The following is a 19,212-nucleotide window of genomic DNA, read 5'->3' as shown; positions in this document are numbered from 1 at the left end:
CCAAAGGGCAGCCGTGCGCAGTGCTGGACATCAAAGACTGTTTCTTTTCAATACCCCTGCATGCTGAGGACAAAGAACGGTTCGCCTTCTCCATCGTGTTCCCGAACGGCGAGCGACCTAACCTCCGCTTCCAATGGAAAGTGCTTCCTCAAGGCCTTGTGGACAGCCCGACCATATGCCAGATCACCGTGGACAGGGCACTGATGCCAGTCCGACACTCCCACCCTGCTGCGACCATCATTCAGTACATGGACGACATCCTCGTCGCCGCACCATCAGCAGGCCAAGTGGATCACCTAGTGTCCACGATCACGGAAACCCTCCAGGCCAACGGTTTCGAGATCGCGAACACGAAGATCAAGAGAGGACCGTGCGTGACCTTCCTGGGAGTGGGGATCACAAACTCCTACGTGACCCCACCCAAGATAAAAGTCCGCCGAGACATCAAGACCCTCCACGACATGGAGCGACTCGTGGGATCTCTGCAGTGGCTCCGCAACATCATCCTAGTTCCCCCAGAGGTCATGGACCCCCTGTATGACCTCCTGAAAGGAAAACACCCGTGGGACCCCAAGGAGCTGAGGCCGCAAGCAACGAAATCCCTCGACTTCATCGAACGTCAGATGTCCACTAGCTTGCTTGCCAGGTGGAACCCGAGCGTACCACTGGACTTATACGTCCACTTCACGCAGAAGGGAGGAGTGGGAGCACTTGCCCAAGGACCTTCCGAAAAATCCCAGCCGATCCAGTGGGTGGTCCTCGGAAGACCAACTCACGCATTCTCCCCAGGAGTTGAGTGCATTGCTAACCTCATCACGAAAGGCAGGAGACTCGCCCTGAGACACCTGGGAACCGAGCCGGCAAGGATCCACCTCCCCTTCCGCAAGCGACCGACCACGGAGTCAACTGCAATATCGGAGCACCTGGCCCTCGCTCTCACTGGCTTCGGAGGAGAAATTTCCTACGCCACCAAACCACCCTGGACCCAGCTACTGACCATCGTCGACATAGATGTGCCACCGAAGGTCATGGACCGACCGCAACCAGGACCAACGGTCTTTACAGACGCCTCCTCCATGACTTCTACCGCAGCAGCAGTGTGGCAGGCAGGAGAAACATGGCATTGCGTCAAAACGTGTGACCCCACGCTGTCAGTGCAACAGCTGGAAGCAGCAGCAGTGGTCTTGGCGTGCGGACTTTTCCAGGATGAACACCTCAACATCGTGACAGACTATATTCGTGGCGAAGCTCTGCCTAGCCATGTCAAGACCAGGTGTGTCAACATCCACGACGGCCTCCATGCTCGAAGAGGCACTCTCCTCACGCCAGGGCACCGTGTCCGTCATCCACGTCAACAGCCATAACCCAGTCAAGGGCTTCTTCCAGACTGGCAACGACAAAGCAGATGCCGCAGCGAAGGGAGTGTGGACGCTGCAGGAAGCTCGTCAGCTGCACGAGTCACTCCACATAGGGGCCAAAGCACTGGCGAAGAGATGCGGGATCTCGACAGCAGACGCGAGACACGTAGTGGCCACCTGCCCTCACTGCCAGAAGTCACCCCTATGGACCGGTGGAGTCAACCCGAGGGGCCTCAAGGCGTCAGAAATCTGGCAGTCAGACTTCACCCTCTGCGAACTGCTAAAGCCCCAAGCATGGCTTGCAGTGACAGTGGACACCTACAGCGGAGTGATCATAGCGACACAGCATCTCAAACCCAACTCGAAGGCCACGATCCAGCACTGGCTGACAGTTATGGCATGGCTTGGTATCCCCAAGCAAATTAAAACTGACAATGCTTCCAATTTTATCTCCAAATCAGTGCGGGAATTCGCCTCAGTGTGGGGTATCACCTTAGCGCAGGGAATCCCATATAACAGCACCGGACAGGCCATTGTCGAGCGAGCAAATCAGACCCTAAAAGCCAAGTTAGAAGTATTGGCAAAGGCAGAGGGCTTTGCCAATTCCATCCCCTCAGGAGACCAGACACGCATGCTAGCAACCGCGCTGCTAGCACTGAACCAATTTCCTAGGGGAGATGAAGCAAACAGTCCCGTTCGAAAACACTGGGCCACCCAGACACTAGAGGAGGGCCCACAGGTCATGGTCAAAAACGAGCTAGGCGAGTGGGAACGGGGCTGGAGACTGGTGCTTATGGGACGGGGGTACGCGGCAGTTAAAAAGGAGGACAAGATCAGGTGGTGTCCACTCAGGTCGATCAAACCTGACCTTAAGAATGAAACTAATGGAAAACTGTGAGTTTTCGTTCGCAGGACACGCTCGTGGACCGCCCCTGCGACACACACACCCCTGCTCCAGAGAGAGATAACGGACCACCAAGCCACCAGACAGAGCCTGAGCGTCCCACGGCGGTGAGACCCAGACATGCACAGTGTCTCTGTGCAATCCTGCTGGTGGGGCTTGTGGCCGGGGGGCAAGCCGACCCAGGCCACTACCCTCACCAGCCATTCAGATGGGTCATGCAACATCTTTCGAGTGACAAGGTGTTCAAAGAGGTCACCACCGCAAACGCTCCATCCTTCGTATTCCACATAGCCGATCTGTTTCCAGGGCAACCGAAAATACGGCCCTCAAGCCCACACATCATACTCATGTACATATCTTACTGGTGCCCAGCGTCCAACCCAGGGAAAAGGTACTGTGACTACCCGGGGTGGGGACATTGTGGGTATTGGGGCTGCGAAACCATTGTTACAGATGCCAGACCATGGGCAGACGGGTGGCAACCACAGGAGCCCGACAAATTCTTACAGTTCACCTGGGCACCCTTTGGCTGCGGAGACCACACTGCACAGCCTAGACAACGGGCATGCGTAAGTTATAACATGACTGTCCTACAGCCAGATCACCCTAGCTGGGCCACGGGTAGAACATGGACGGTGGTCCTCAAAGGACCAAGGAGGTGGGTGAATGTGAGAATTATCAGGCTCCAGCCGCCAACGCCTCGACCAGTGGGACCCAACAAAATTATCAGGAATGTGCTGAGAGGGAAAAACACAACCCACTTTAAAACCCTGAACCCAAAAGCCACTGACACCCCGACCAGCCTTGCAGATACCCCCCAGATAGGCCGCATGGCTGAGTCAGACCCAAACCCAATCTTTCGTATGCTAGAAGCTACCTTTTTAACCCTAAACGAAACCAAACCGAACCTAACTAACTCCTGTTGGCTTTGCTATGATATCAAACCCCCTTTTTATGAAGGCATTGCTTTGGACACCCCCTTCAGTTACTCCTCAGCCAGCGCCCCCCACCAGTGCAGATGGGACACTCCCCGCAGAGGAATCACCCTGAGTCAAATCACAGGACAGGGCAGATGTTTTGGGAATGCAACCTTAGCAAAGCAGAAAGGCAACTTCTGCACTAAAGTTGTCAAACCTAACAGAAAAACTAACAAGTGGGTGATCCCATCTACGTCTGGGATGTGGGTCTGCCAAAGGTCCGGAGTGAGTCCTTGTGTGTTCCTTGACAAATTCAATGACTCTACTGATTTCTGTGTCCAAGTTCTGATTGTCCCCAGGGTCTTGTACCACTCAGACGAAGAGATATACCATCTTCTCGAAGAACCTAACAGACTCCACAAAAGGGAAATCATCACAGGTATAACTATCGCGATGCTGCTCAGCCTGGGAGCAGCTGGCACCGCCACGGGCGTCTCAGCCATCGCAACCCAGCAGCACGGACTCTCTCAGCTGCAAATGACCATCGACGAGGACCTGCAGAGGATCGAGAAATCCATCTCCTACCTAGAGAAATCAGTCTCTTCGCTTTCAGAAGTAGTTTTACAAAATAGGCGAGGACTGGACCTTTTGTTTATGCAGCAGGGGGAATTGTGTGCAGCGTTGAAGGAGGAATGCTGCTTTTATGCAGATCATACAGGAGTCGTTAAAGACTCCATGGCAGAACTCCGAGACAGACTGGCTCAGAGAAAGAGAGACAGGGAGACCCAGCAGAGCTGGTTTGAATCCTGGTTCAATCAATCACCTTGGCTCACTACTTTAATTTCTGCCCTAGTGGGTCCACTGGCAATACTGCTTTTGGCTATTACCATAGGACCATGCCTGCTGAACAAACTAGTCTCGTTTGTTCAAGCCCGTCTGGAAAGGGCGAACATTCTGTTCATAGGCCACCAACAAATGCTATAAACCAAAAACTGCAAACACAGTCAGTAGCTAAAGCCTTCAGCACCTGCCTTAAAAAATCTACCCAGATCTACTAAACCACCCTTTCCTTAACAAGTTGCAAGATTGTACCTCACTCCAGTGCCTCTACCTACGACTACCTCATTTTGTATGTGATAAGGAGGGGGGAGATGTGGTAGGTAAGGGACAGGCGAACGGAAGATTTCGGGGTGTGACGGAAAGATAGACCCATCCCCCTCTCTGCCTCTCTTCCCCACTTATCTATTAACTCCAGAAGCCTCAGAGGAATGCAGCCACACCGGCCCAAGTAAATTTCCACTACCCACTATCCCCTGAGACCCCCAACCCCCCTCTGACGTAGCAAAGACCCCTAAAAGCTATTTAAACCCACGAGATAGGATAATAAACACTTTTCAACCGTCTGCCATATTGGTGTCTGCATCTGTTGATTAGCCCGAGCAGCTTGGGCGAGACCAGGCTGCCGTGCTGCCATCTGAACCAGGTCCCTGGTTGTCTTTTATAAAGGCAACACCCTAAAAACTGACATCAGGAACCTGGACTGGTGAGTTTTCTTTCCCAGGGAAAAGAGCCGATGTTTGCGCTCAGGGTCCTGTAGCCCTGAGCGGGCACTGACTGCAAAAAATCCAAACATCGAGGGATAAGTCCCAGACAGGAGCTGCCCCCACCTCATACTTGTGCTGTCCTGAAAGTCGCAGGGGAACCCTACAAACTGACATCAGGAACCTGGACTGGTGAGTTTTCTTTCCCAGGGAAAAGAGCCGATGATTGTGCTCAGGGTCTAGTGGCCCTTAGCGGGCAGCTGACTGCAAAAAATCCGAACATCGAAGGATAAGCCCCAGACAGGAGCTGCCCCCACCTCATCCTTGTGCTGCCCTGACAGTCTCAGGGGAGCCCTACAAACTGACATCAGGAACCTGGACTGGTGAGTTTTCTTTCCCAGGGAAAAGAGACGATGTTTGTGCTCCGGGTCCTGTGGCACTGTGAGAGCAGCTGACTGGAAAAAATCGAAACATCCAAGGATAAGTCCCAGACAGGAGCTGCCCCCACCTCATACTTGTCCTGCCCTGACAGTCCCAGGGGAGCCCTACAAACTGACATCAGGATCCTGGACTGCTGAGTTTTCTTTCCCATGGTAAAGAGCCAATGTTTACGCTGCAAGTCCTGTGGCCCGGAGCGGGCAGCTGTCTGCAAAAATTCCGATCATCGAAGGAAAAGTCCCAGACAGGAGCTGCCCCCACCTCATACTTCTGCTGCCCTGACAGTCCCAGGCGAGCCCTAAAAACTGACATCAGGAACCTGGACTGGTTAGTTTTCTTTCCCAGGGAAAAGAGCCGATGTTTGTGCCCAGGCTCCTGTGGCCGTGAGCGGGCAGCTGACTGCAAAAAATCCAAACATCAAAGGATAAGTCCCAGACAGGAGCTGCCCCCACCTCATACTCCTGCTGCCCTGACAGTACCAGGGGAGCCCTAAAAACTGACGTCAGGAACCTGGACTGGTGAGTTTACTTTTCCAGGGGAAAAAGGCTGATGTTTACGCTCCGAGTCTTACGGCCCTGGGCGGGCAACTCACTGCAAAAAATCTGAACATCGAAGGATAAGTCTCAGACAGGAGCTGCATCCACCTCATACTTGTGCTGCCCTGACAGTCCCAGGGGAGCCCTACAAACTGACATCAGCAACCTGGACTGGTGAGTTTTCATTCCCAGGGAAAACCCCCGATGTTTCCGCTCTCAGTCCTGTGGCCCTGAGCGGGCAGCTGACTGCAAAAAATCCGAACATCGAAGGATAAGTCCCAGACAGGAGCTGCCCCCACCTCATACTTGTGCTGCCCTGAAAGTCCCAGGGGAACCCTATAAACTGACATCAGGAACCTGGACTGGTGAGTTTTCTTTCCAAGGGAAAAGAGCCGATGTTTGTGCTCAGGGTCCTGTGGCCCTGAGCGGGCAGCTGACTGCAAAAAATCGGAACATCGGAGGATAAGTCTCAGACAGGAGCTGCCCCCACCTCATACTTGTGCTGCCCTGAAAGTCCCAGGGGAACCCTATAAACTGACATCAGGAACCTGGACTGGTGAGTTTTCTTTCCCAGGGAAAAGAGCCGATGTTTGTGCTCCGGGTCCTGTGGCACTGTGCGAGCAGCTGACTGGAAAAAATCGAAACATCCAAGGATAAGTCCCAGACAGGAGCTGCCCCCACCTCATACTTGTCCTGCCCTGACAGTCCCAGGGGAGCCCTACAAACTGACATCAGCAACCTGGACTGGCGAGTATTCTTTCACAGGGAAAACAGTTGATGTTTTCGCTCCAAGTCCTGTGGCCCTGAGCGGGCAGCTGACTGCAAAAATTCCGAACATCGAAGGATAAGTCCCAGACAGGAGCTGCCCCCACCTCATACTTGTGCTGCCCTGACAGCCCCAGGCGAGCCCTACAAACTGACACAAGGAACCTGGACTGGAGAGTTTTCTTTCACAGGGAAAACAGTTGATGTTTTCGCTCCAAGTCCTGTGGCCCTGAGCGGGCAGCTGACTGCAAAAACTCCGAATATCGAAGAATAAGCCCAAGACAGGAGCTGCCGCCACCTCATACTTCTGCTGCCCTGACAGTCCCAGGGGAGCCCTAAAAACTAAAATCAGAAACCTGGACTGGTGAGTTTTCTTTCCCAGGGAAAAGTGCTGATGTTTGTGCTCAGCGTCCTGTGGCTCTGAGCAGGCAGCTGACTGCAAAAAATCCGAACATCGAAGGATAAGTCCCAGACAGGAGCTGCCCTTACCTCATACTTCTGCTGCCCTGACAGTCCCAGGCGAGCCCTAAAAACTGACATCAGGTATCTGGACTGGTGAGTTTTCTTTCCCAGGTAAAAAAGCCGATGTTTTCGCTCCGAGTCCTGTGGCCCTGAGCGGGCAGCAGACTGCAAAAAATCCGAACATCCAATGATAAGCCCCAGGCAGGAGCTGCCGCCACCTCATACTTGCTCTGCCCTGACAGTCCCAGGGGAGCCCTACAAACTGACATCAGCAACCTGGACTGGTGATTTTCTTTCCCAGGGAAAACTGCCGATGTTTCCGCTCTCAGTCCTGTGGCCCTGAGCGGGCAGCTGACTGCAAAAAATCCTAATATCGAAGGATAAGTCCCAGACAGGAGCTGCCCCCACCTCATACTTGTGCTGCCCTGAAAGTCCCGGGGGAACCCTATAAACTGACATCAGGAACCTGGACTGGTGAGTTTTCTTTCCCAGGGAAAAGAGCCGATGTTTGTGCTCAGGGTCCTGTGGCCCTGAGCTGTCAGCTGACTGCAAAAAATCGGAACATCGGAGGATAAGTCTCAGACAGGAGCTGCCCCCACCTCATACTTGTGCTGCCCTGGCAGTCCCAGGCGAGCCCTACAAACTGACATCAAGAACCTGGACTGGTGAGTTTTCTTTCCCAGGGAAAAGAGCCGATGTTTTCGCTCCGAGTCCCGCGGCCCTGAGCGGGCAGCAGACTGCAAAAAAACCTAATATCGAAGAATAAGCCCCAGACAGGAGCTGCCGCCACCTCATACTTGTGCTGCCCTGACAGTCCCAGGGGAGCCCTACAGACATCAGGAACCTGGACTGGTGAGTTTTCTTTCCCAGGGAAAAGAGCCGATGTTTGTGCTCCGGGTCCTGTGGCACTGTGCGAGCAGCTGACTGGAAAAAATCGAAACATCCAAGGATAAGTCCCAGACAGGAGCTGCCCCCACCTCATACTTGTCCTGCCCTGACAGTCCCAGGGGAGCCCTACAAACTGACATCAGAAACCTGGACTGGTGATTTTCTTTCCCAGGGAAAACTGCCGATGTTTCCGCTCTCAGTCCTGTGGCCCTGAGCGGGCAGCTGACTGCAAAAAATCCTAATATCGAAGGATAAGTCCCAGACAGGAGCTGCCCCCACCTCATACTTGTGCTGCCCTGAAAGTCCCGGGGGAACCCTATAAACTGACATCAGGAACCTGGACTGGTGAGTTTTCTTTCCCAGGGAAAAGAGCCGATGTTTGTGCTCAGGGTCCTGTGGCCCTGAGCTGTCAGCTGACTGCAAAAAATCGGAACATCGGAGGATAAGTCTCAGACAGGAGCTGCCCCCACCTCATACTTGTGCTGCCTTGGCAGTCCCAGGCGAGCCCTACAAACTGACATCAAGAACCTGGACTGGTGAGTTTTCTTTCCCAGGGAAAAGAGCCGATGTTTTCGCTCCGAGTCCCGCGGCCCTGAGCGGGCAGCAGACTGCAAAAAAACCTAATATCGAAGAATAAGCCCCAGACAGGAGCTGCCGCCACCTCATACTTGTGCTGACCTGACAGTCCCAGGGGAGCCCTACAGACATCAGGAACCTGGACTGGTGAGTTTTCTTTCCCAGGGAAAAGAGCCGATGTTTGTGCTCCGGGTCCTGTGGCACTGTGCGAGCAGCTGACTGGAAAAAATCGAAACATCCAAGGATAAGTCCCAGACAGGAGCTGCCCCCACCTCATACTTGTCCTGCCCTGACAGTCCCAGGGGAGCCCTACAAACTGACATCAGAAACCTGGACTGGCGAGTATTCTTTCCCATGGTAAAGAGCCAATGTTTACGCTGCAAGTCCTGTGGCCCTGGAGCGGGCAGCTGACTGCAAAAACTCCGAATATCGAAGAATAAGCCCCAGACAGGAGCTGCCGCCACCTCATACTTGTGCTGCCCTGACAGTCCCAGGGGAGTCCTACAAACTGACATCAGGAACCTGGACTGCTGAGTTTTCTTTCCCAGGGAAAAGAGCCGATGTTTGCGCTCCAAGTGCTGTGGCCCTGAGCAGGCAGCTGACTGCAAAAAATCCGAACATCGAAGGATAAGTCCCAGACAGGAGCTGCCCCCACCTCATACTTGTGCTGCCCTGACAGTCCCAGGGGAGCCCTACAAACTGACATCAGCAACCTGGACTGGTGATTTTCTTTCCCAGGGAAAACTGCCGATGTTTCCGCTCTCAGTCCTGTGGCCCTGAGCGGGCAGCTGACTGCAAAAAATCCGAATATCGAAGGATAAGTCCCAGACAGGAGCTGCCCCCACCTCATACTTGTGCGGCTCTTACAGTCCCTGGGGAGCGCTACAAACTGAAATCAGGAACCTGGACTGGTGAGTATTCTTTCCCATGGAAAAGAGCCAGTGTTTACGATCCAAGTCCTGAGGCCCTGAGCGGGCAGCTGACTGCAAAATATCCAAACATCGAAGGATAAGTCACAGACAGGAGCTGCCCCCACCTCATACTTGTGCTGCCCTGACAGTCCCAGGGGAGCCCTACAAACTGACATCAGGAACCTGGACTGGTGAGTTTTCTTTCCCAGGGAAAAGAGCCGATGTTTTCGCTCCAAGTCCTGTGGCCCTGAGCGGGCAGCTGACTGCAAAAAATCGGGACATCAAAGGATAAGTTCCAGACAGGAGCTGCCCCTGTAGAATTGTGTTATTATATGTTCTATTATGTATAAGGTCATTCCATGTATCCCCTCGCACTCTGTAAGTGACCTTCCGGGCTCTCCCATTTTCCCCCGCGGTCTGCCTTCCCGAGGAAGTGCTTAGTCACTCTGTTTACGTCTCTCAGACCATCTGTCAGCCACGCGGCAGAGTCGAAAGGCGACCGGGCACCCTTCCATCTGTCCATTTTCCATTGGACCCCTGCACCCCACTATCCCCAAGTCCCCCCGTGGCGTTATCTCATTGGCCGCCCCGGGTTTCCCCTCTCGAGTATTTATAGAACAGGTTGGGGACGCCCCGGTGCTTTTTCTCCCGCCTGGCCCCTGTTCGCTGCTGCTGCCCTGCCCGCCGCCTCTTCTCACGCTGGATCCCTGCGTGCCGCCGCGGCTCTCTCTCTCGCCCGGCCCCTGACTGCCGCAGCCGAACCGCCGCCGCTGCCGCGGTCGGCGCGGCTCCCGCACGTGCCGGCTGCAGCGCCGCGGCTCTGCACACAGCCTCTCTTGGATCGCGGCCAGCCTCGGAGCGCGCCGCCCCGCCCCCGAATCGGCCAGGCGGCACGGACAAACTCAAACTTAGCACGCAGCAGCTTCTCGGTTTTTTCCTCCCCAACCAAGCCATAATAAACCGAGATATCGCCCGCGGGGGAAAAAGTGTCTCTCCTTTTATTCGCCTCGTGACTTGCCTCGCTCCCAGACCCACGCAGCACCGGCAGATACCCGCGAGGGTTCGCCGGAAAACACGGAAGTTGCCAGCGCTCCCCCCCCTCCTCACAGAGCTAGCTGGGACGAAAAGGGGGACAAGAGAGAGCGCTAAGGCAGTTGTGGCGCCCAACGTTGGGCTCGAACCCACGACCCTGAGATTAAGAGTCTCATGCTCTACCGACTGAGCTAGCCGGGCCCCGAAAAGCTCGTTGATTTACCTCGTGGACGTTACAACACCCTCGCAAGTCGCGGTTCCGTTTTAAGGAGCCAGGGCTTCCAGAGGGGTGGGGCCGGCACCTTTGGCTAGCACCGCCGAAGCTCGGCCCCCCCACGGCGAAAACTTCGCAGCTGGACTTTTCGTTTCGCCTTCGGACGTCGCCGGACCCGTGGTGAGTTACCGGGGTCCCCCTGGGCTGGGTACGCCTTGCTCCCTTTGGGGTGAGTTTCTCTTTCCCCCACAAGAGGGCGTAAGAGCCCACATTTTGTCTCCCGCTTCAGGGAGTTTGTAAGGGAGGGCTTCCCAGTCTCCGACAGGCGTCTTTTTTTTCTTTTGATATTTTACCAGCCGCGAGGGTTGTGACACGCCTTAACATCGACATAATGGGTGCAAAAATGTCTGTGTCACAGGAGAGAATTTATGTTCAAACCCTAGGAATTTTAGTGGGGGGAGGGAAGAAATGTAAAAAATCAGACGTGAAGCGTTTTGCACGGTGGCTTCTGCAGTCTTTCCAGGACCTGTCGCAGGAAAATTTGTACCAAGTCCAATTCTGGGACCGAGTGGAAAAAGAAATTGCCCAAAAGGAGGATCAGTCCCTCTCAATTTTTATCCACCTCGCAATTCAATTGAAAAATATTGTTAGAGATAACTGCAAAGGGAAGCCAGAGCCACCGCAGGGCGAACGCTGCCTCCCACGCCCCCCAAATCCCCCAAAAACCCTCTCCTATCCCTCTCTCCCTAGCCCGGGGATTCTCAGACAGGCATCCCGGCAAAACCAGCCGCAGGCAGATTCTGGCCTCTCTGTTAACCCCCAGGCTCCATTGCAGGACGATGCTGGCATCGCCCTGCACCCTTCCCCTCCCCAAACCTCCTCTCGTTGCAAAGTTGTGAGTTTTAAAACCCCAGATCCTTCCCCGGACCTTTTCCAAAATGACCCCCTTCCCTGCCCCAGGGCACAAGATGGAGGAGACCGCATGGCATCCCCCTCCCCCTCCCTGCATTCTTTGTCTCCTAACGACCCCCTTCGCCCTCCAGCCAACCCCTCCCACTCCCGAGACTTCTCCACCCACCCCTCCCCTCCACCCCCTTCTGGCACCTCCCCTAATGAATCATTCATCAGTCCTCCCTCCGACCCCGCCCCTGCGGGTGAGATAACACCAGCCACACCCCCTAGCCCTGGTCCTGCCTCCGCCCTCGGTTCCCACGACCCGCCCTCTGGTTCCCACGCCTCGGTTCCCGAGGGAGGGGGGGGGAGCGGAGGAGGAGGGAGGGGGGGAGGGGGGAAGCCGCGACCTGCCACAACCCCTGCTTGCCTTTTCTGCCGCACCAGTCACCTACACCCCGCGGCAGAGGGGCAGACCCTTGGCACAGTGGACCCCCATCCCACAGGCTGTAATTAGAAATGTTTGCAAAGCCCAAAAAGACTTTGGTCGGGAAAGTGAATACTTTCGGGGACTTTAAAAAGTCACACTTTCCTCCAACGAGTACGTCCCTGCTGACATGCGCGCTCTGTTTTTGTGCTTGCTTACTCAAGCTGAGTTTTTGGTATGGGAATCCGCATGGAGGCGGGAGGTACGGGATGCATTACCGCAACTTTGGGCAAAAGCCGAGACCTCCTCTGACACCGATGGAGGCATGTTAACCATTGACCACCTGTGCGGGATAGGGGATTGGGACGTGGCAACAACACAGGCTGAAAAGATTCCAAGGGGGGCATTGGCAGCAACTGCCAATGCGGCAGAAAAAGCATTTCTTAAGTTAAAACCCCGTGGTCCTGTTGTTAACTGTTTTTCTATTAAGCAGGAGACACAGGAATCTTTCGTTAGTTTCGTAGACAGGTTGTACAGGGCAGCTGAATCGCAGGTGCCAGAGGACGGATTGAGGCAGGGCATGGTGAAGCAGATCGCCCTGCAGAACGCCAATGAGGCCTGCCGACAGGCGATGCTGAGCCTGCCCCTCGACCCAGAGCCAACGCTCCAGGACATGCTGGACGTGTGCGCTCGAAGGGTCACCCTGCCTTCAAAAGACCCTCCGGGGACACCCCAAACGCCATCACGGAGAGTCTCCTTTGCCGAAGCCCACACGCCATCCGCGGCCCCAGCTCCTGCACGCCGCTTCACTGGGCCACCGCCCAAAGGCTACCATCCAGGACGGCCCTGCAACCTGTGCAATAAGAAAGGACACTTGGCATCTCACTGCCCTCTCAAAGAGGACTTCTTGCGTTTTAAAAACCAGCAGCAAGGGCAAGGTGCCTCCAACTCAGGGGGACATTCAAAAAACTGATTTCCCAGCGCAGTCCCTCCCTGCGTGAGGACACAAATTTGGTGGGAAACATAACATCAGGGGGCAGGAGGGACAACACATTAGCATACCCACCTGAGGACAATAACTATAATACCAAACACGACATTTCTGGAGTGCACAATAGGGGAACAAGAGCTGGTGAACCAGCCTGCGTGGGAGGAGTTGGGAATTTCATCTCACAGGCATGGCTTGGTCGGGACCCCGACCATCCCAGGCCCATCCTTAACACCCAGTCCAACTTCTCTCCATACAGGTTGGCCCTAACCGAACCCCTACTGCTCAGGGACAGCAATTGGCACTTTGTCACAGTGGACACACAAGACCCAGGGACCTGGAGAAAACTCCACAGTAAGTACATCGTCCTTGGGGACACAAAATACACGCCACTCGACATCACTATCGCACCCAATTTGACACCTGCAAACCCTAAACATCTGGTGCTGTGGCTGCACTGTGCTCACCCGCCAGTCTACCTTCCCAAAGGGCAAATCATCGCCCAAGCCATACCTGTATCTGGGGCCCCTGTCTACCCAGAAGACCTGTGGAGGAAATCCGTGAAGCAGATCTACGAGGTGTGTCAGGTCCAGGTGATTGGGAAGGATAGACCCAAAATTGAGTGTTACATGTGGAACGGCGGTGAGCACAAGTGGCTTAACGGCCTCTTGGACACAGGGGCAGACGTCACAGTCATTCCCTCACGGGATTGGCTGTCACCTTGGGAGTTGCAGGACGTGGCTGGACACATTCAAGGTGTCGGAGGGGCACAATTGGCAAAACAGTCAAAAAACATCATCAAATTTGAGGGGCCAAACAGACAGACAGCTTACCTGCGTCCGTTTGTTCTGGATTACACGGAGCCCCTGTGGGGAAGGGACCTGATGGCCCAGTGGGGGGTCTCATTGACCATTCCTACCCCCCAGGTTTTTCGGGCAGCGGTCACTGAGGAGCGTCCTACCCAAAAGTTAAATTGGCTCTCTGATGTTCCAATCTGGGTAGAGCAGTGGCCGCTCAATAAACAAAAATTAAAAGCGCTCCAAGAACTCGTGGCAGAACAACTTGCCAAGGGACATATCCAAGAAACAACATCTCCTTGGAATTCCCCCGTCTTTGTCCTGAAAAAACCAGGCAAAGACGAATGGCGGTTGCTCCACGACCTTCGTGCCATCAACAATGTGATCGAAAATATGGGTCCACTCCAACCAGGGATGCCGTCCCCCACAATGTTACCCAAAGATTGGGAATTGGCTGTGATTGACATCAAAAATTGCTTCTTTCATATCCCCCTCCACCCAGACGATGCACCACGTTTTGCCTTCTCGGTTCCCTCCCTTAACCGAGAAGCCCCAATGGAACGGTACCATTGGCGAGTATTGCCACAGGGCCTCAAATGCTCGCCCACCATCTGCCAGCGGTACGTAGCTTCATTGCTGACCCCAGTCCGTACAGCCACCGAGGGCGTGATCATCCAGCATTATATGGATGATATCCTGATTTGTGCTCCTAATGACGATCTCCTTACACACGCGCTTGACCTGACAACCGATGCGTTGGTTGCTGCAGGGTTCGAGCTGCGAGAAGATAAGATTCAAAAGATGCCACCCTGGAAGTACCTGGGCTTGGAAATTACCAAGCGGACTATTACTCCGCAAAAATTTGCCATCAAAACTAAAATTCGGACCCTAGCAGACGTCCAGCAGCTGTGCGGTTCTTTGAACTGGGTGAGGCCATGGCTAGGCATTACAAACAGAGACCTAGCCCCTCTTTTCGATTTATTGAAAGGGGGGGAGGAGCCGAGTTCTCCCAGGGAACTGACCCCAGAGGCCCAAGCAGCTTTGATTAGGGTCCAGGAGACAATGTCTGCCAGACAGGCCCACCGGTATGATCCGGACCTGCCTTTTAAATTCATCATATTGGGCAGGCTGCCACACCTCCATGGTGTGATATTTCAATGGACAGACACCCCAAGGAAGGGCAAGAACCAAGACCGAAGGGACCCACTCTCCATCATAGAATGGGTCTTCCTAAGTCACCATCGGTCCAAGAGAATGACAAGGCCACAGGAGTTAGTAGCGGAACTGATCCGCAAAGCAAGAGCTCGGATCAGAGAGTTAGCTGGATGTGACTTTGAATGCATTCACATTCCCATCAAATTGGAATCAGGCCAATTCACCAAGGCCATGCTAGAACATCTGTTACAGGAAAATTAATCCCTGCAGTTCTCTCTAGACAGCTACACAGGCAAAATTTCAGTTTTGAGACCAGCCCACAAAATTTTTGAATCAGAAATTCAATTCGCATTGTCCATCAAACAAATTCAGAGCAAAAAGCCACTCAAGGCCTTGACAGTTTTTACAGACGCGTCCGGGAGTTCCCACAAGTCTGTAATAACTTGGAAAGACCCCCAGACGCAGCAGTGGGAGACAGACATTGTGGAGGTGGAAGGCTCCCCTCAAATAGCTGAGTTGGCTGCCGTTGTCAGGGCCTTTGAGCGATTCTCTGAACCTTTTAATTTGGTAACTGATTCAGCATATGTAGCTGGTGTAGTGTCTAGAGCGCAGGATGCTGTCCTGCAGGGTGTGTCCAACGAAGCCCTGCACAAGTTGCTCTCGAAACTGATTAAGCTAGTCTCCCACCGAGAGCAACCCTTTTATGTGATGCATATCAGGTCACATACCAACTTGCCAGGGTTTTTGGCAGAGGGTAATCGGCGTGCCGATTCTCTCGCTGCCGCCCCGGCTCAGGTAGCTCCGCTCCTAGATAAGTTCCAGCAGGCTAAGATCAGCCACCAGTTTTACCACCAGAATGCGCACGGGCTGGTCCGGCAGTTCCACCTCACTCGGGACCAAGCCAGAGCCATTGTGGCCACCTGCCCGTCCTGTAAGTCGCTCCCCCTACCATCGGTGAGCTCAGGGGCAAACCCTAGGGGTCTGAAGTCCTGCGAGGTATGGCAGATGGACGTTACTCACATCCATTCCTTTGGGAGGATGAAGTACGTCCATGTCTCCGTGGACACTTTCTCTGGGGCAGTCTTTGCTTCTGCCCACGCAGGGGAGAAGGCCAAAGACATTGAAAAGCATCTGATACAGGCCTTCGCTATGCTGGGCGTCCCTAAATTGATAAAAACAGATAATGCCCCCGGGTACACATCCAAGGGATTTGTCAGCTTCCTGCAGCAATGGGGAATAGAGCACAAAACTGGCATCGCATATTCCCCGACAGGTCAAGCAGTGGTGGAACGGACTCATCAGAGTCTCAAACGCATGCTGAAACAGCAAACACCAACTATGAAGGTGGAGTCCCCCCAAGTTCGGCTCGCGCGTGCCCTCTTTACACTGAATTTCCTAAATTGTTCTTTTGAAAATCTCAACCCACCAGTCACCAGGCACTTTAACAACCACGAGCTGAGCAAGGTTAGGGAAAAACCACCAGTGATCATCAAAAATCCAGAGACTTGGCAGCCGGAAGGGCCCCATGAGTTAGTTACCTGGGGACGGGGATACGCTTGCGTGTCCACGCCCTCAGGACTGAGATGGGTCCCGTCCAAATTTGTCCGGCCATATGTCCCCAAACACCAGACTGATAAGAAAAAGGATCCTCAGGTGAAGCATGCAGCCCTCCGCAGACGGAGAAAGTCTCCCCCCATCCTTTTTGACTCGGCACCTTCTCTTTCAGAGCCTTCCCTTTCACCATACAGTTCCCTGGACTCACCTTTCCCTTTTGATTTAAACCTCCCCTCCCCAGAATGCTGAATTATGTTGCTGTTAACATTCATTGTACTTATTATGAGTTTTAGTAATGTTTAAAGGTTTAAAGGTCATCAATTCCACCGCGCACATCGACCACGCAGTCTTCACCGCCCCATCAGAGCTGACATCTGCTCAACACAGACAGCCAGAGAAGAACCGAGCAGACATTAGGTTCAACGATGGGAAAAAGGACTGTAAAACCTCCCATTTAAGTTATTTTCCGTTCTTTTCTTTTGAAAAACAGAAGAGGGAGTTGTGGAATTGTGTTATTATATGTTCTATTATGTATAAGGTCATTCCATGTATCCCCTCGCACTCTGTAAGTGACCTTCCGGGCTCTCCCATTTCCCCCCGCGGTCTGCCTTCCCGAGGAAGTGCTTAGTCACTCTGTTTACGTCTCTCAGACCATCTGTCAGCCACGCGGCAGAGTCGAAAGGCGACCGGGCACCCTTCCATCTGTCCATTTTCCATTGGACCCCTGCACCCCACTATCCCCAAGTCCCCCCGTGGCGTTATCTCATTGGCCGCCCCGGGTTTCCCCTCTCGAGTATTTATAGAACGGGTTGGGGACGACCCGGTGCTTTTTCTCCCGCCTGGCCCCTGTTCGCTGCTGCTGCCCGGCCCGCTGCCTGTTCTCCCGCCGGATCCCTGCGTGCCGCCGCGGCTCTCTCTCTCGCCCGGCCCCTGACTGCCGCAGCCGAACCGCCGCCGCTGCCGCGGTCGGCGCGGCTCCCGCACGTGCCGGCTGCAGCGCCGCGGCTCTGCACACAGCCTCTCTTGGATCGCGGCCAGCCTCGGAGCGCGCCGCCCCGCCCCCGAATCGGCCAGGCGGCACGGACAAACTCGAACTTAGCACGCAGCAGCTTCTCGGTTTTTTCCTCCCCAACCAAGCCATAATAAACCGAGATATCGCCCGCGGGGGAAAAAGTGTCTCTCCTTTTATTCGCCTCGTGACTTGCCTCGCTCCCAGACCCACGCAGCACCGGCAGATACCCGCGAGGGTTCGCCGGAAAACACGGAAGTTGCCAGCGCTCCCCCCACCCTCTCAGAGCTAGCTGGGACGAAAAGGGGGACAAGAGAGAGCGCTAAGGCATGCCCCGACCTCATACTTGTGCTGCCCTGGCAGTCCCAGTCGAGCCCTACAAACTGACATCAGGAACATGGACTGGTGAGTTTTCTTTCCCAGGGAAAAGAGTCGATGTTTGCGCTCCGAGTCCTGCGGCCCTGAGCGGGCAGCTCGCTGCAAAAAATCCTAATATCGAAGGATAAGTCCCAGACAGGAGCTGCCCCTGTGGTAGATAGGGACAGGCGGAGCGGAAGACCACCACGGGATGTCACGGAAAGATAGACCCCTCCCCCTCTCTCTCTTCCCCACGTTATCTATTAACCCCAGAAGCCCCAGAAGAATGTAGCCACACCTGCTCTGGTAAATTTCCACTACCCGACTAACCCCTGAGACCCCTCCATCCCCCCTCTGACGTAGCAAAAACCCCTAAAACTATTTAAACCCACGAGATAGGATAATAAACGCTTTTCGACCGTCTGCCATATTGGTGTCTGCGTGTGTTGATTAGCCCGAGCAGCCTGGAGAGACCAGGCTGCCGTGCTGCCTTACCTGAACCAGGTCCCTGGTTGTCCTTTATAAAGGCAACATACTGGTGCCGAAACCCGGGACAAAAGAAGAAAAAAAGGAAAAATTCCCCCGGCGGGCGGGATACACCTGGACAGGAGCAGCGGCCGGAACGGTCAAACCGTATCTAGGCGAGGGGAGACGTCCCCGGAATCCGCGAGCGTCATAGGCAGCGTCGCATGGGTCGTGAGTATGAAGCAATGGAGTATCGAGTTTAAGCTCAGGGACTTTTATCTTGCTATAGCAAGGCTGCCTGAGCTTGGAGCAACCGAATGCTCAGTGGATGCTATGCATCCGGGAATATGGGAACAGTATACAGCCACGCTAGCCGGGGAGGCGAAATCCTCAGGCAGTGGCGAGAGCGTTACGGCACGGGGCAAGGTAGAAAAAACCCCGCGCAAGGCATTAGAAAAACAGGAGACGCAGAGTACGGCGCGTACGTGTTTATTAGCTAGACCCGGGCTCGGGACGGGGGCGAAAGCGCAGAGCGTCCCTGAGGAGGGTCCACCCGGGAGCGGAGACCCAGGGGGGCACAGCGCGACAACCCCTTCCCCGGATCAGAGCCACGCCCGGCCCCGCCGCAGGGCGGAGCCCAGCCCCGCACAGAGGACCGCCGCCACCGGAGCCCGCAGCGGCACGTGCCGAGCGGCGCGGCCCCGCTCCCGCCGGGACCCAGGCCCGGCCGCGGCCCAGCGCCGCTTCCCCGCCGGCGCATCGAGCGGAGCGGCGCCAAGCCCCGCCGCGGCAGCCCCCCGAGACACCCCCGCCGCGGAAAACCCCCGGTAAACCCCCGCCGCAAAAAAGCCCTGAGAAACCGCGGCTTCCCGATCCGTCACGCCGCCGCCGCCGATCGGAGGTCCGTTGCCGGAAGCGCAGCGGCGCGCGTAGCGCTTTTGGCAAGGGCTGACAGGAGAGGCCGGAGTCGCGGGGGCCGCAGCTCGGGCAGGGACGCTGCCTGCCCGGCCACGCTGCCGCCTTGAAA

General features: G+C 54.9%; 1 non-coding gene across 1 annotated transcript; it reads right to left on the bottom strand.

Annotated features, from left to right (window-relative positions):
- Positions 1–10,456: 10,456 nt before the first annotated feature.
- On the bottom strand, positions 10,457–10,529 carry TRNAK-CUU (transfer RNA lysine (anticodon CUU)). The gene has a single exon. It is a non-coding gene; the product is annotated as a tRNA-Lys (tRNA).
- Positions 10,530–19,212: the final 8,683 nt, after the last annotated feature.

Source organism: Taeniopygia guttata, chromosome W (genome assembly GCF_048771995.1).
Source record: "Taeniopygia guttata chromosome W, bTaeGut7.mat, whole genome shotgun sequence".
Taxonomy (NCBI): Eukaryota; Metazoa; Chordata; class Aves; order Passeriformes; family Estrildidae; genus Taeniopygia; species Taeniopygia guttata.
The sequence above is the reverse complement of the archived record's forward strand: the minus strand, read 5'-3'. Positions and strand labels throughout refer to the sequence as shown.